Source organism: Mytilus edulis, chromosome 11 (assembly GCF_963676685.1).
Source record: "Mytilus edulis chromosome 11, xbMytEdul2.2, whole genome shotgun sequence".
Taxonomy (NCBI): domain Eukaryota; kingdom Metazoa; phylum Mollusca; class Bivalvia; order Mytilida; family Mytilidae; genus Mytilus; species Mytilus edulis.
In genome coordinates this window covers 75,684,068-75,701,610 of record NC_092354.1, presented here as the reverse complement: position 1 = coordinate 75,701,610, position 17,543 = coordinate 75,684,068, and the positions used below count along the sequence as shown (strand labels likewise).

Genomic DNA, 17,543 nt, shown 5'->3' with positions numbered 1-17,543 from the left:
ACTGAAACACATTATATAACATGGTGGTATCAAGGTATGACACAAAGTCCATAAATGAACATGGAAAACAAAAACCAAAGGCACGGTCCTTGTATTACTGTTGATTCCATCTCAAAGATAAAAGACACTGATAAATATTTAATATTGAATTACAAAAATTAAAAACTCGTGCATTCAATCCATAACTTCATAACCTCGTGAGACTCTTAATTCGGAACATTTCAAGAGTCCGATGTCGGCACTACAGACACAGGTTATACCAAAATCCCACAAGGTGATGAACAGACTTTGAAATCTGTCGTTGCAACAGTAGGTCCGATATCAATAGCGATTGATGCTGACAGAAAATGTCAACATTACGAGAGAAGTAGGTTCCTTATTAAATTACCAATTTGACTACACTGTAAACAAAATTGAAACACTGTACTTAAACAGAAGTGTTTTTTTTTTTTAAAGGGCCTTATTGACATTTCTGACCTTTTATACATCAATGAAGAAGTGATAATACAGTATTGAAAAAGTACAATCACGAAATACTGAACTCCGAGGACAAATCAAATCGGAAAGTCCCTAGTAAACAAAATAATCAAATGGCAAAATCAAAAGTTCAAACACATTAAAAGAATGGATAACAACAGTCCTGACTTGTTACAGGCATTTTTTTATGTAGAAAATGGTGGAATAAACTTTTTTTATAACTAACTAAATCATTCTTTTGAATAGCATTAACAAATTTTAGCCTTTAAACGAAACGATGCACAAGTTTAACCCTAATCCTTAAACTCAATGTATCATAAAATATGTTAATAAGAAAACACTGTTAAATTATAAAATGAAAAACATTCATTTGCTTACCAAATGCAAACGATTAGATAATATGACCAAATTGGATAGATCTTCATATGAAATTTAAAAAAAAACTCGTGCATTCAATCCATAACTACCTAACCTCATGAGACTCTTCATTCAAAAACTCTAACCCTAATGCAGTTTGCAAAAATGCTATGTATAGATGTCCATAGTATTATTAGTTTATTGCAAACCCACAATGGTATAAGGAAAAAGACAAAAAAAAGTAAAATCAGAACAATACTGAACTCAGAGGAAAATCAAATTGAAAAGTCCCTAATCACATGGCGAAATTAAATGAAAACACAACAATGAACAACTGACAAATGACCGACATTGACTCGCCAGAACAATCCAGCATTGATACATGTAAGCATTGATTAAAAAAAAAAACATTTATATATCATTTTTATATCAATCAATATATAAAAATACAACCCGATGCAAGCATATTACATTGAAAAAGAATACAGCGAAGTAGTTCAGAGCTTTTTAGAAAGCTTAAACTTATAATTTTCTTAATTTTCAAAGTGTATATCACTGATGCGTTTTGTTTTAATCTGTGTCAAAAAAACGTAAACCAGAACGTAATAGGTGTTTGAACATAACGTAGTTGGTGTTTGGACATAACGTAATAGGTGTTTGCACATAACGTAATAGATGTTTGAACATAATATAATAGGCATTTGCACATAGCGTAATAGGTGTTTGCACATAATATAAGCGGTCTTTGCACATAATGTAAGCGGTATTTGCACATAACGTAATAGTGCTGGCACATAATGATGTAGTTGTTCTACATTACTAAATATGTATTTGCACATAACGCAATAGGTGTTTATTATGTAAACTATGTTTGCACATAGGGTAAACGATGTTTGCACTTAGGGAGAACGATGTTTGCACATAAGGTAAACGAGGTTTGCACATAAGGTAAACGAGGTTTGCACAAAACGTATAAGTTTGCACATACTAATGATGTAAAAGGCATTTGCACATGACGTAATGAATGCTCACAGAGAGTATCAATTGTTCGCCAAAACGCATATGACTTATACCATGATGTATTGTGTTTTGCACTGCAGATACATTTGTATAAACACAACATAACGCCAAAAGACTATAATATCATGAGATTTACATAGAACAAAGGTGTACCAAAACAAAACCTTTAGAAAATTCGGCATATCAATCACATTTGAGACAGCACGCAATTTTAAATTGACTTTAGTAAAAGAAGAATAGACACAACATAAATAAAATATGAAAGAATGAAAAGGTGGTTGATCATAAAGTTTTGAAGTATTCACAGAATATATAGTAGTTAAAGCATGATGTAATGCCTATTGTACACAACAAACTTAAGCAACGACATATCATACAAATGTTTGACCAAACAAATAACTAATTTGACACAATACAAAGATGCCGTGTAATGAAACACAGACATTTGCACATAACATAAAGAAGAAACGACAGAACGTTAAGACAAAGCGAGAGAACACATTAAATGTTTACACTATTACACAGTTCCGGCGTTCCATACAAAAAGAATAATACCTCCTTTATACATTCATATTTGGGGTAAATAAAATAAACAAAAAGACTTTTACAAACCTTTTGTCAAATCCCATTTTTTCATACATCTTACTGTGTCAATTTGAGTATGTGTAGAAAGTACAAAAATAATAAGCGATCTGTATTTTGTTTTGACTTCAGTGCTATATCAAAAGACGAGGGTATATTACCAATATACGCATCTTTGTGTAATAACCTATAACTACACTTTTAACAAATACATAATAGGCCTAATTTCATATTTATAGTATTAGCAATAAAGTAAAACAAAATCGGGCACCCAGGTTGATTTGGTTTTATGCCATACCATCCAAAAGCGTATTAATTTATCGATGAGGGGTATGAACTAATGGCACAAAATCCATACATGTACAAAAAACAGGTTAAACCCACCATATTTCTTAAAATGTCATGTACCAAGTCAGTGTAACATTGTCTTTTGTTTTTTGTTGAAATTTAGTGTTTCTGTTATTTCGTTCTTTTCCTCTTACAGTTTTAGCTTGTTATCTGGATTCGTTTTCTCTCGATCGATTTTGACTTTCGAACAGCGGTATACTACTGTTGTCTTTATTCGGTAGTTTTTGTGATGTATGTCGATCTATTGAGTTTAACCCTTTTTAAATGATTTTTATATTTCTCTAATGTTGTGCAGTAAATTTGAAATATCTGTTTCACTAATTATATCGGATATGTTCCTCATGTCGTCAATCGCGTTCTATTTTCACGAATGAGACCGACTGAATTATACTATTTACCGGGTTTCTAATAACATGAGCAACACGATAAATGCCTCATGTGGAGCAGGCTCTGGCTTGCCTTCTGGGGCACCTGAGACCACCCCAGTTTTTGGTGGGGTTCGTGTTGCGCAGTCTTCAGTGTTATATATTGTGACTTGTGTACTGTTGTTTCTCTGTTCTAGTCATGGCGATACCAGTTTATTGTCGATCTATGATTTTGATTCTGGTATCTTTCGCCACTCTTTTAAATTATTTAATTTAAATCATTATTACAGATAGCTCGATTTGTTTGACCAAATTAAGTCCTCCGTTACCATTTAATTTTCCATCCCTCATGTCGACCAACACATGCAATACAAATATGTATAAACTTGAGAATGGAAATGGGGAGTGTGCCAAAGAGACAACAACCCGACCGTAGAGCAGACAGCAGCAAATGTCACCAACAGGTCTTCAATGCAACGAGAAATTCCCGCACTCGGAGGCGTCCTTTAGCTGGCCCCTAAACAAATATATACTAGTTCAGTGATAATGAACGCCATACTAAACTCCAAATCGTGCACAAGAAACTGAAAGTTAAAATAATACAAGACTAACAAAGGCCGGAAATAGTTAGCTCAATCTAAAAATGCATAAACATTTGTATGGGAACGTTCATTAAATGTCAACAAATCAATCAATGTATCGGTCGGACACAATAGTCTCTGTAATTACACATCAATTAACTTTATATTTCCATTGCGAAATAACCTATACAAGGGTTTTAGATGTCATGAATTATTCAACCTGTTAAATAAGGAAGTATTGTTCTGTTTTAAGTTCAGGTATTTAAAATTCATTTATAACTAGGAAGTCGAAGTAACACTCAATATAATTTGTTCTTCCTGTTTTAATTTATTTGAATGCTGGATTTATTTTATTGAAACTGCTGAATATCAGACAAAATGCAAGTACGTATTAAATATAATAAAAAAACTACATTGTGCAATTTGGCGACGTAAGTCTCAACGCTTCAATGACGCCTTTTGTTAGGTTGAACGCTTTATTTTGCTTATACCTGTATCTTACTGGTTACTTTATTTCTATAAGACTGCATTGATTACATAGGCTAAACAAAAGGACAAAACACATTATTAAATTTCAAAGTTAACTTAAATACGAGAAGTTGTTAAAAACTGCCAATATTAAACGTTATCTAAATATTTGTTTATGAAACAAATCAGTGATTTTTATTTTTATTTACGTTTCAGTTAAATAAAATGAATTACAACATTGTGTTTACACGTGCTTTTATGCTAATGAATGTGTAAGAAAATACACAGAAAATACATTAAACTAATTACATATATAAGGAAACATGTTTACAGAGCATAGCAAACATTGTAAAGTCGACCTTATGTTAAATTACATATTTACATACATTTGAATGTATTACTTCAAAATAACTGTACAAAGTTAGGAATATGACTGTGGTTGTCTATTTGTTTCATTTGTTTTATCATTTTATTTTGTCATTTGATTAGGGATATTCCGTTTTGAATTTTCCTCGGAGTTCAGTATTTTTGTGATTTTATTTTTTGAAGAAATTGTAAAAAGACAGACCGATCTTTATGTTTTTGTCTAACCAATTTGACATTTAATATTTCAGATACACGTAATACTCTGTACTTTGTTGTTTGGCAATATAGTTTCTTTTTCTCTGAAGTTCACATCTCTTCGTCTAGACAATGAATGGGAACTGTACAAGAAATCATATAATAAAATATACGCAGATAATAATGAAGAAATACAAAGGTAAGCTTTTAGTACTTCAAAATAGTATGATATATTGGGGCATGTGATAAGTTTTACATAAGAAAGATTATAAACCATTGTCCATATCCTTACACTTAATGACATATAAAAACGACAACGCAGAAATTAACCGTATCATTTGTTTAAATGAGGCAATACACAATACCAATTACTGTGAACAAAAACAAAACATACAATCAAAGGTTACCAAAATATGTGCGATAAGTGTTTACATCTTAATGTGATGTCACGAATTGTTTATATTGTATATGTAGTTCGTAATTTATAATTTATTCATCCCAATTAATTAATACTAAGTGAAAACTAATATGTACTTAAATGTTTTATGTAATTAGACGAGTGATCTGGGAAGACAATGTCCGTTTTATTGAGCATCACAATATGGCTGCAGATCGTGGAGAACATACTTACTGGCTTGGAATTAATCATTTTGCTGACATGGTAGGTGATTTTTATGCGGTCACTTTAATATAAGATAAAAGCTTTGTTCAAATCAAATCAAATTAAAGTTTTGTGTACTGACGATACAATGCTACATTGAAAACAAAGTTGCACAAGCTGTAGTGACCTTTTTAACGTCGATATCAATATAATGCATTACAGTCAAGCAAATTGACATGCAAACCAACACACGAATGTGGCCAACCAAATTGGACTAGTTGCCAGGTTTGTAAAAACATGAGAAACACGACGGGTACTACATGTGAAGCAGGATATGCTTACCCTTCTGGCGCAAATGAGATCACCCCTAGTATTTGGTGGGGATCGTGTTGCTAATAGTTTTCTATGTTGTGTCTTTTGTACTATTATTTTTATGTTTGTCTTTTTATTTTTTAGCTATGACGCTGTCAGTTTATTTTTGATTTATGAGTTTGATCATCCCTCTGGAATCTTTCGCCCCTCCTTTTTTTAGACAAAAAAACACACATTACGACAAAAATACAAACATTACAACAAAACAAAACACATCTACCACATATGCAAAATAAAATGCAACTGTTCATGGCTTCAAAGTTATTGTGAAACTGCCTATTCTAGAGGGGGCATGAATCAGATGTGGATACTAAAAAATTCCAAAGATCTTTTAGAGTACATACAATCTAACTCTCTTTCATCTTGTAACAGTATTAAAACATTTGACTTTTCTACTCTTTACGCTAGTATTCCACATTCCAAACTAAGAGACAAATTGAAAGAGTTGGTATTGCTCTGCTTTATAAAAAAGAATGGCCAACGTAGAAACAAGTATCTTGTCTTAGGGAGGGATAAATCCTACTTTGTGAAGGACCACTCAGATTCAAACAAAAAATTCTCTGAAACTAATATCATAAAGATGCTTGATTTACTGATTGACAACATATTTGTTACGTTCGGAGGACGTGTTTTCAACAGACTGGTGGCATTCCAGTGGGAACAAACTGTGCCCCTCTACTTGCCGACTTGTTTCTTTATTCTTATGAGGCTGACTTCGTGCAGGAACTTCTTAGGAAGAAAGATAAGAAGTTAGCGATATCCTTTAACTCTACTTTCCGCTATATAGATGATGTTCTTTCACTAAATAATTCAAAATTTAATGACTATGTGGAACGCATCTATCCCATCGAGCTAGAGATAAAGGATACCACAGATACAGTTAAGTCGGTCTAATATCTTGACTTACATCTAGAGATTGACAATGAGTGTCGGTTGAAAACAAAACTTTACGACAAAAGAGATGATTTCAGCTTTCCAATTGTGTACTTTCCATTTTTAAGTAGCACCTGCATACGGGGTATATATCTCCTAATCGATACGATATTCCCGTGCTTGCATTTCATATCATGATTTTTTTATTTTTTTTTGATAGAGGGTTGCTGCTCACAAGGAACCTATTAAACCAAGAGTTCCAAATAGTGAAGTTGAAATCATCCCATCGTAAATTTTACGGACTCCATCACGAGTTGGTTGACCGTTTTGAAATAACCGTTTCACAAATGATATCGGATATGTTCCTTACGTCGTAACTACAATCCCCTTCACTTTCATGAATGTGACCTACCGAATTAGACTATTTACCGGATTTGTTATCACATAAGCAACACGACGGGTGCCACATGTGGAGCAGGATCTGCTTACCCTCCTGGAGTACCACAGATAACCCCTAGTTTTTTTGGGGTTCGTGTTGTTTATTCTTTAGTTTTCTATGTTGTGTCATGTATGCTGTTTTTTGTATGTCTTTTTCATTTTTAGCCATGCCGTTGTCAGTTTGTTTTAGATTTATGAGTTTGACTGTCCGTTTGGTATCTTTCGTCCCTCTTTCATGCCGATAAATTATAATATCAACGTAAACTAGTTTATTATAAAAGCAACAAAAAGGCCAAGTTAAGCTGACATCGAAAATGTATTTTTAACTAAACACGCACTCGACTAGCGGTATAAAATGTAACGTTTCATTTGGAATACCGTCATTTAGAAGAAAAACAATACGAGAAAAATTTGTTGTGATTATTAGTTTATTTAAACATTTACCAAACTCAATTAAAATTCAAAAACGGAAAAGACCTTCTGAAACAGCAAAATATACAGCTCAAAAACATCAAACGAAAGGAAAATAACTATCTCTCGAAAAAGAATTTTCAACTTGGTACACGTTTTTCCTTTTGTGGAACGTATTAGATTCAACCGAGTTGTATATCTAGCCAAACCTCTCAGTTGAATGTCTTATGAAAATTTAGAACAAAACCGATTGTTTTACCTAATGAAATACAAACAACACCATCAACTTAATTTAAAAATGAATAAAAAAAAGGTGAAACTGCACAACTTTATAAACTAGTATTCATTGAGTATTGGTGAAAACCCGAGAGTCTATTTAAGTCAGATCTTCTCCTTAAACCGTGGCTTAATGTCAAACTGTATATTTCAATTTCAGTCAGAGATAGAAGTAACTCGGAAAATGAAAGGATACAAAACGTCACACGATGTCATAAAAGATGGCTCGCTTTATCTCCCGCCAAATAATGTCCAAGTTCCCGATGAAGTTGACTGGCGGCAAAAAGGCTATGTTACTCCTGTAAAAGATCAGGTCGGTATATGTTTTCTATATCACACTTGTTTAAGTGTTTGGTATTTGGTGAGGATAAAAAAGAACTAAAATCACAAAAAAATACTGAACTCCGAGGAAAAATCAAAACGGAAAGTCCTTAATCAAATGGCAAAATTAAAAGCTCAAACACATCAATAACAACTGTCATAATCCTGACTTGCATTTTCTTAGCATGCTCTAGTGTTGATTTAATTGTTTAATGCACTAATGTTTAACAATTGGTGTCCTTTTGTGCTTAAACGTGTGTTATGTATTGGGTATTTCTATATCAATGCTATAGTGTGTTTAAGTAAAGATGATTGGGTCGATGTTAGTTGTATTTGCGCGAGACAAAACTGAAGGTCAATACAGTTGATATAGACCAAATACGACATTAAGACATAAACAGGATTAATAAGACAACATCTATGTTATGACACCTGTATTAACAAGTGAATTAAAATTACTCACAAAAACTGAATTAGTATACAAAAAAAATAATTCGGGATCAATATGAACTATTTGAGGTAATTATCATTTGTGTCGTATAAGCCCAAAAATCATACATGCTTCATGAAATTACCGTTTCATCCTGTTTGATATTTTTAGATAATTATATTAGTTTGATTCTCTTGTTTTTTTCGAGTTGTTTTCAATCAAAATGGCGTCACTGATGTATAAAAAGTTGAACTACAAAAATATCAAACTCCAAAGCAAATTAGTTTGTGAAATTCTTTTCACATCAAAAAAATGTATTGCGAAAAGTCATAGTCCTGAAGGCATTTCCTAAAGGAGGAAGGGTGGATAAAACCTGGTTGTATAGGTAGTTTAACCTATCAATTGTATGACAGTGACCTATACACAATTTATATATCGACAGCAATTTACATTGTTTACATTGGCAATGCAAACGGACATATAAGCTAAACAAAAATCATAAATTTGGGCATAGCAGTGAACATTGTATTATAATCTCTATCACCATAACAAAGGAAAACAAAATGTCACGTATGTGAACATATAGACAACGGTCAGGTTAGAAGACCTAGGACTCGAATGACGAAGAATCAAGCAAATGAAATCCATCTGCTGTCGAGGGTTGTTTTCAAGACGGTCGTTTACCTAAAAAAATCTCCATGTGTTGTAGATATGAGGCATATTAAATCGCATAAAACATTCTCTGATATATCTCTGATAATTGTTATGACAATTTGTTGCTACTGTTAGACATGCACAAGAACGTCTTAAACGTGTATTGTTAATGGGTCGAAGGGTCAATTTGTAAAATTATACAACGGTGGTTAGTTAAAGTGGTGCATATACAAGATTGTCAACCCTAAACATTAATTTACTTCAAACTGAGCTATAAGAAACATGTAAAATTGACAATTTTGGTTATTCCATATGTATATTATTTTAGAAGGTTTTCTATATTATTTAGTTAATCAGCATATTCACCTGCTACAAAAAAAAATATTCTTTTTATCAAAATTGTGTTGACAATTGTCGCAAAACCAGTTATTCACGATAACCATGATGACGTTGGTAATGGCTTTTTCTCTATTTTGCATGCTATTTTCACATTTTCTGACCGGTGTGAGAAAAATATTTCTAATCTCTATTGAAATTTGTTCTCAGCAAATGTTTGTTTGAAATCTAATTTCTTCCTTTCTTCTGAATTTTCTTAATGTGACGTCATAAAAAATGGCGACAATGCCTGATGACGTCATATCAAAAGTACACAACTTTCCTCAAATCTTTGAAAAGGAAAGATAAAAATCATTAGGGAAACGGATTCCATCACTGTTACTCGTGTATTATGATATTTCTCAACAGTTAAATTTTAATTATTTGAAAAGCTTGGCAAGCCTTGCGCTTCAAATATAAAAATGTAACTGTCTCGAGTGGAGAAATATGGTAGTAAGGTCGATGACGTTGTGTAAAGGGCATATGTTGTGTGTATCGACATCATACAAAAGAGGTGATGGAGACGAATGTTATGGTCCAAATCTCAAGATGTAGGTAATACTGTATACATTAAATAAAATCTGTACATTGTATGAATCTTTTCTTTATTCAGGGACAATGTGGATCATGCTGGTCATTTTCATCAACTGGTGCCTTGGAGGGTCAACATTTCAGGAAAACAGGCAATTGGTTTCTTTATCAGAACAGAACCTTGTAGATTGTACATTTAAGTATGGTAAATATCAGACATATTTGTTTTTACCACGGATCCGCTATTCTGTAAAAATCGCATACACGGAGTAAAGTAAACGAAGTCAAGACAAGTATTTTTTTTTATTTGCGGTTTACATATGTTCCTATCTGTCGTGTTATTTTGTATCGATATTTTGAGGAAACAAATAACAGGACAAGCTTAAATACTTAAGAAATACAACAAGTTGATAAACCGTTAATATATAGTTACAATAACCTAATTTATCATACTCTCGTTTTCCTCCATCCCGGCCGATCCACTTTCCAGGACTTACCACTTATATATAATTAAACATGACTTCTTCTGTTTTCTGTTCTATGGTCGGGTTGTTGTCTCTTTGACACATTCCCCATTTCCATTCTCAATTTTATTCATCCTGAATGAGCATACCTCATTTGCAACTATCCTTTAGGCAAACAACTAAATGCACAGCATGCATTCTTTCCTAATGTCCTGTCATATGTTATATGTATTTGTATTATTTAAGGAACACATCGATCGTGCACTGTTTTTAGTTGTATTTCCTTGGCAAAAGGGAGACAACCATAATTAATATATGTACTAACGCTAATTCATTACGTTATATTAGAGGTGACCGGTGAGATCACATCACCTACTTTGTCGTATGACACGAAGCGGGATCATTAATTTCAAATTAGGATGCCTAAGTGTTCATTATTATCTCGCTTCGATTATAAGTACTTTTTTATTGATTGATACGCGTACTGTCTGTTTTATTCTTTTTATTTTGTATGTCGTCGTCAGTCACGGAGCATTTTCTGGTGTGAGTGGGAAAGGGTGGGGGAAATATTTTGATTCTGATTTTGGTAAAAAAATAATTCAGGCCAGCAACTAGAGTAGGGAACGACAGTTTGATTTGTAAAAGGGGGGGGGGTGAAATAAAAAGGCAGAACAGGCCACAAGGAAATCATAAAAAAATAAAATGATAGTCTCTTATTTTTCTTTAAAAAAAACCTGAAGCTATAGCGGCCATAATGGCTCGATTTAAGGGTCGCTTTATACGACAACAGGAGAAAGTCCGAGGTAACCGTTGAGATCACGAACCGACGTATAATGACGAACGAACGTATTGGGAGCAGTGATTTTCATATTGGGTCAAGCTCAATACAATCGAATAATCGACTAAAATACCCCTTTACACCTCACAAAGTTTCTTTTATTTGAAAACAATGATAAAATACGAGCATTCAAGTATGAGGATGGATATATAAGACTATAAAATTGAGAAAGGAAATGGTGAATATGTCAAAGCGACAACCACCCGACCAATGTTTTTAACTGATAAATCGGTCATTTAAAAACGTATCAACCGTATCATATACGTTGACGTATACGCATTTGCAGATATGCCAAAAAATATTATGTGATCCCGAGCTTAGACTATTATATGTTTTCCCTCTGTCAAAGTGGTATCTTTCGCCCCTCTTTTCCTACAATTAAGTCAGCTACACAATTAGATACTAGCATTATAAATTAATCAATTGCCCATCTGCATTATTGAAAGTCTATACAATTAAAGCTCGGGATCACATAATGTTTATTGGTAAATCTACAGATGCGTATACGTCAATGTATATGATACGGTTGATATGTCTTTAAATGATCGACCTCTATTAGTGTAATAACTTCAATCGCTCGCGACATGATCTGCATACCCTTCCGGAGCACCTGATATCATCCCCGGTATCGGATGAGGTTCGTGTTGCTCTCTTTGTTTTGTGTTTTGTATACTGTTATTTGTCCTTAATTTTCTATTTTTGTCATGGCGTTGTTAGTTAATTTTCAACTTACTAGAAACTACCCGCAAAATATACTTTGGTTCATAAGATATATTGTTTTTATATGAATGGGGAAAAGGGGGGATACTTTCTCAGCCGCACTTCGTACCCAAACAGATGTAATTCCTCTCCCCTTCATGGTATACTTTTGCTGAGCAGACCATAATACTTGCAATATGCTCCGAAGAATTGTTTGTACCTCCCCCTTCCCACCTCCCTATCATTAAATCCTGAATCTGCACCTGATTTCTGGTGTTTCCGTGCTCAAAACAACCCTCATATATGAGTGGTCTGAAAATGCATTAATATATGAATGGGGTGTCACATTCAAGTCACACTTCGGTACCCAGTTTTAACCGAAGTTAACCAACCACCCTTTTCGTGTTGAATTGATGTGATTCTCCGGAAAGAAAAGTTTTTGGGGTGTACACAACTAGTACTGTTGTTAAATTGCTGAGAGCGTCAATGGAATGTTAATAACAAAGTGTGTCAGTGAAAGGTTAATATTTACCAGCTACGAAATAGAAATTTATTTTGCCGGACCGACGTGCAATGACGGAAATGATGAGGGCACGTAAATTTCGCGAAGGACAGTCGATCCTCACAGCTTTCTTAGTTTTTAACCCCAAATTCACCTTCCTTGACCCCCCCCCCCCCCAAAGATCCCTAAAAAATCTTGAAATGAACACATAATAAACTACACTGGTCATTACCCCTTTGTGGTATCAAACAATATTCGTGAATTGTAAACGATACCCCATTTCAACTCTACATGTATTCATTTAGTAATATAGATGAGATTGACTGTTCCTTTGATATCTAATACTGCCCTGCTATTTTAACTTATAAATAAGAAGTCGTTTTTTTTACGAAAACCTTTTCTCACTGAGAATAAGACCCCGGTGATTGCTTTGTTAATGTTATTTACCAATTAAGTAAGAGACTTTTGGTAATGGACAATGTTTACAGAAATAAAATTTAGAATGGAAATGAGGAATATGTCAAAGAGACAACAACCTGACCATAGACCAGACAACAACAGAAGGTTACCAACAGGTCACCAATGCAGCGAGAAATTCCCGCACCCAGTGGCGTCCTTAAGCTGACCCCCAAACAAATATATAAACTAGTTTAGTGATAGTAAAGCTATTTGACGTAAGTTGTTGATAAGTTATATCGTGTGTATATGCAGCACAGCTCACACGTGTCTATATATATTTTTTTATACTTAAAGGTAATGGTGGTTGTAATGGAGGGTTTGTATTCCGTGCATACCAATATGTTAAAGACAATAATGGAATAGATACAGAGTCATCTTACCCGTACGAAGCTAGGGTAATCATATCATTTTACAACTTTATCCTTACTTTTTGTCGTTATCATGTCCGTTTTAGTGTTGTCTTTTTTTAATCGACTTTCGTTCCAAACACATGCTAATCACCAGAAACATGTTATTAATTATACTTGTCTTGTTTTCTATGCCCAAAATATTTTATGTACGAAAAATACATGTATATTATTAATGAGTAATGGAAAATTTATCAGTCTCCAGGGTCTCATGTGTGACTTATCAATTGTAGGATGTTTAACGCCACTTTCAGTAGTATTTGTTACAAAGCAAACATATGTTTTATTGATTGAGTTCAAACATATTTGTATTCAACTTGAATACAAACTAACAGGCAGTGGTCCCGGCAAATTACCTTCTTAAACATATACAGGGGCTTCATACAAACTAACAGGCTAGTGGTCCCGGCAAATAACCTTAAACATATACAGGGGTCCATGATTTCGGTCCTTAATGGTAACACCTATGATTTTAACGCTGGCATTTGACAATGACCCGGAGTATTTGCAATAAGCATCTGTCTTGTATTCGAAACTAACAAATATACGATTTCAAAGATGTCATGTTGAAACATGACGGAAGGTTTCCGCTTACAAAGCAAGGTCTAATTGACACTGAATAGTTTAAACAATATCAATAATATAATCCTACTGTTAACTTATTAAGAATTAAAAAAAAAAAAAACACGTGCTCAACATTCTGATTCGTGTAACTTCAATTCAATGTGTCTCTCCATTTTTTAGAATGCTAGTTGCAGATTTAAAAAATCTTATGTCGGCGCTACAGTAACAGGAATAAAAATAATAAAGAAGGGGGATGAAGAAGCTTTAAAATCTGCCGTAGCAACAGTCGGTCCAATATCAATAGCGATTGACGCCGATCGCAAATTTCACCTTTACAAAAATGGTAGGTTCTTATTTAATTGTAATGTAATGTCGCAATACTAGGTAAGGAGAAAATAAACGTACCATTTAAACAATACGTACGTGTTTGTTAACATGTCATTGTCTGAGTATATTCACCTTTACAAGAACGGTTCTTATTTATAAATAATAATGTCCCCATATTAGCTTTAGATGAGGAGAAACCGAAATTAGTAAAACAACCATTAAAACGAGACTTTGTTATATGTTATCATGTCATTTTCTGAGATTATAAATCTGCCTTAAACAGTATTGTAATGAAAACCAACTTAAGGATAGGTTATTGTTATTTTACATCAAAAAAACACTATGACAACACATTTTTGTTTTAATTGAAACGTATTTAGAGCTGTCCAGTGAAGGTCATGTTTTTCTCGGACTTTTACCCACCATTTGGTTGCCTATACTTGTTTACATCAACTTCATGATTTGAATTTAAGTGAATCATTGTCTCAATGGTAAATTTATCACACTTCCTTGCTATTATATAGGTAACAAAAAGTGATTTTCAAACATATTTGTAATACAAGTAATACACATGTAAAATTTAGTATATGAACAGATTGCTTTATACAAATGTTGTATTTAAAATTGTATATGGATATACAATTCTTGGGGAAGTTATACTGTTTCAAATTTTATTTACACAACAAACTCTTCAAAAAATAGTAAAATTTCCCCTCAAATTACACCGATTAAAGTTTGATGTTACTTATTTACGTTGCTCTTAATTGACCGATTACCAGGATGTCGTAGGTAACATGTCAAAAAATAATATAATCCAGAGTCAAAAGTCGAGAAATTGAAAATAGTCTATTAACTTTGATTTGCATTTGTATTACAGGGGTGTTTGATGAACCAGAATGTAACAGCACTTTCACGGACCATGCAGTGTTAATTGTAGGATATGGTGTAGAGAATGGACAAGACTATTGGCTGGTTAAAAATAGGTAAACAAATGTGTATTATACCTCAGCTATCATGTTCTATATAGAATTTTGACCTATAATGGTTGTCTTTAATAAATTGCGACTAGGATAGAGAGTTGTCTCATTGGCACTCATAACTAATATTCTCATATTTACACACTATTTTCACCATTTTTAAGCGTTGAACTATTTGCATGGTCAATATCTTCCAACTATTTGCTTGTGATGGAACTATTTGACAGCAAGCGTCGCTACGGGATTGGCTAATTATTTTTGGAGAGTCCATTCCGGACTTTATATATGAATTCATCTTAATCATTGAGGTCGATTCTTGAGTTTTTCCTACATACACACTAATTTAGAAAAAGAACTATGAAGTTATCAGAAACTTATATATATCGCCTTTCATCTTTTTAAAGAATGCATATTTACAATCGGATAATTGTCATCACTATGTGTCCTTCCTATATCTATGTATCGATTGCATGCATGTTACATGCTCTAACTTTTGTTGTGTCCTTCCTATATCTACATGTATGTATCGATTGCATGCATGTTACATACTCTAACTTTTGTTGTGTCCGTCCTATATCTATGTATTGATTGCAAGCATGTTACATACTCTAACTTTTGTTGTGTCCGTCCTATATCTATGTATCGATTGCATGCATGTTACATACTCTAACTTTTGTTGTGTCCGTCCTATATCTATGTATCGATTGCATGCATGTTACATACTCTAACTTTTGTTGTGTCCGTCCTATATCTATGTTGCGATTGCATGCATGTTACATACTCTAACTTTTGTTGTGTGTTTTCTATATCTATGTATCGATTGCATGCATGTTACATACTCTAACTTTTGTTGTGTCCGTCCTATATCTATGTTGCGATTGCATGCATGTTACATACTCTAACTTTTGTTGTGTCCGTCCTATATCTATGTATCGATTGCATGCATGTTACATACTCTAACTTTTGTTGTGTCCGTCCTATATCTATGTATCGATTGCATGCATGATACATACTCTAACTTTTGTTGTGTCCGTCCTATATCTATGTATCGATTGCATGCATGTTACATACTCTAACTTTTGTTGTGTCCGTCCTATATCTATGTATCGATTGCATGCATGTTACATACTCTAACTTTTGTTGTGTCCTTCCTATATCTATGTATCGATTGCATGCATGTTACATACTCTAACTTTTGTTGTGTCCGTCCTATATCTATGTATCGATTGCATGCATGTTACATACTCTAACTTTTGTTGTGTCCTTCCTATATCTATGTATCGATTACATGCATGTTACATACTCTAACTTTTGTTGTGTCCGTCCTATATATATGTATCGATTGCATGCATGTTACATACTCTAACTTTTGTTGTGTCCTTCCTATATCTATGTATCGATTACATGCATGTTACATACTCTAACTTTTGTTGTGTCCTTCCTATATCTATGTATCGATTGCATGCATGTTACATACTCTAACTTTTGTTGTGTCCGTCCTATATATATGTATCGATTGCATGCATCTTACATACTCTAACTTTTGTTGTGTGTTTCCTATATCTATGTATCGATTACATTCATGTTACATACTCTAACTTTTGTTGTGTCCGTCCTATATCTATGTATCGATTGCATGCATGTTACATACTCTAACTTTTGTTGTGTCCTTCCTATATCTATGTATCGAGTGCATGCATGTTACATACTCTAACTTTTGTTGTGTCCGTCCTATATCTATGTATCGATTGAATGCATGTTACATACTCTAACTTTTGTTGTGTCCGTCCTATATCTATGTATCGATTGAATGCATGTTACATACTCTAACTTTTGTATACCAGCAATCTATAAATATCATACTAAATTAATTATTTTTTTTTAATTTCACATAATTTATCAAGTCATTATAAAATAGGGGATTTTTAATGTCGTATCATGGTTTTAAGGATAATAAAATGATGTTGGTATTTTTTTTCAGTTGGAGTGTAACCTGGGGAATAGACGGATATATAAAAATGTCGAGGAACAAAAACAACCAATGTGGAATAGCTTCTTATGCCATGTACCCTCTCGTTTGATAAAAACTTGTGAGGACCAGACGTCACAATTAAACTTTAATATAATATTGTTAATGTATTGCTTAATAAATGTTCTGTTTGTCTATCAAACTAGAGGCTCTCAAGAGCCTGTATCGCTCACCTGACTCTACTTGGGTTTTTGAAATCATATATAAAAAGATAAAATTTGGCTTCAAAGTAACAA

The 17,543-nt window shown here is 33.4% G+C and overlaps 1 pseudogene; it reads left to right on the top strand.

Moving 5' to 3' along the window:
• Positions 1 to 223: 223 nt before the first annotated feature.
• Positions 224 to 17,482, top strand: LOC139496296 (cathepsin L-like; annotated as a pseudogene).
• The last annotated feature ends 61 nt before the right edge of the window (positions 17,483 to 17,543 follow it).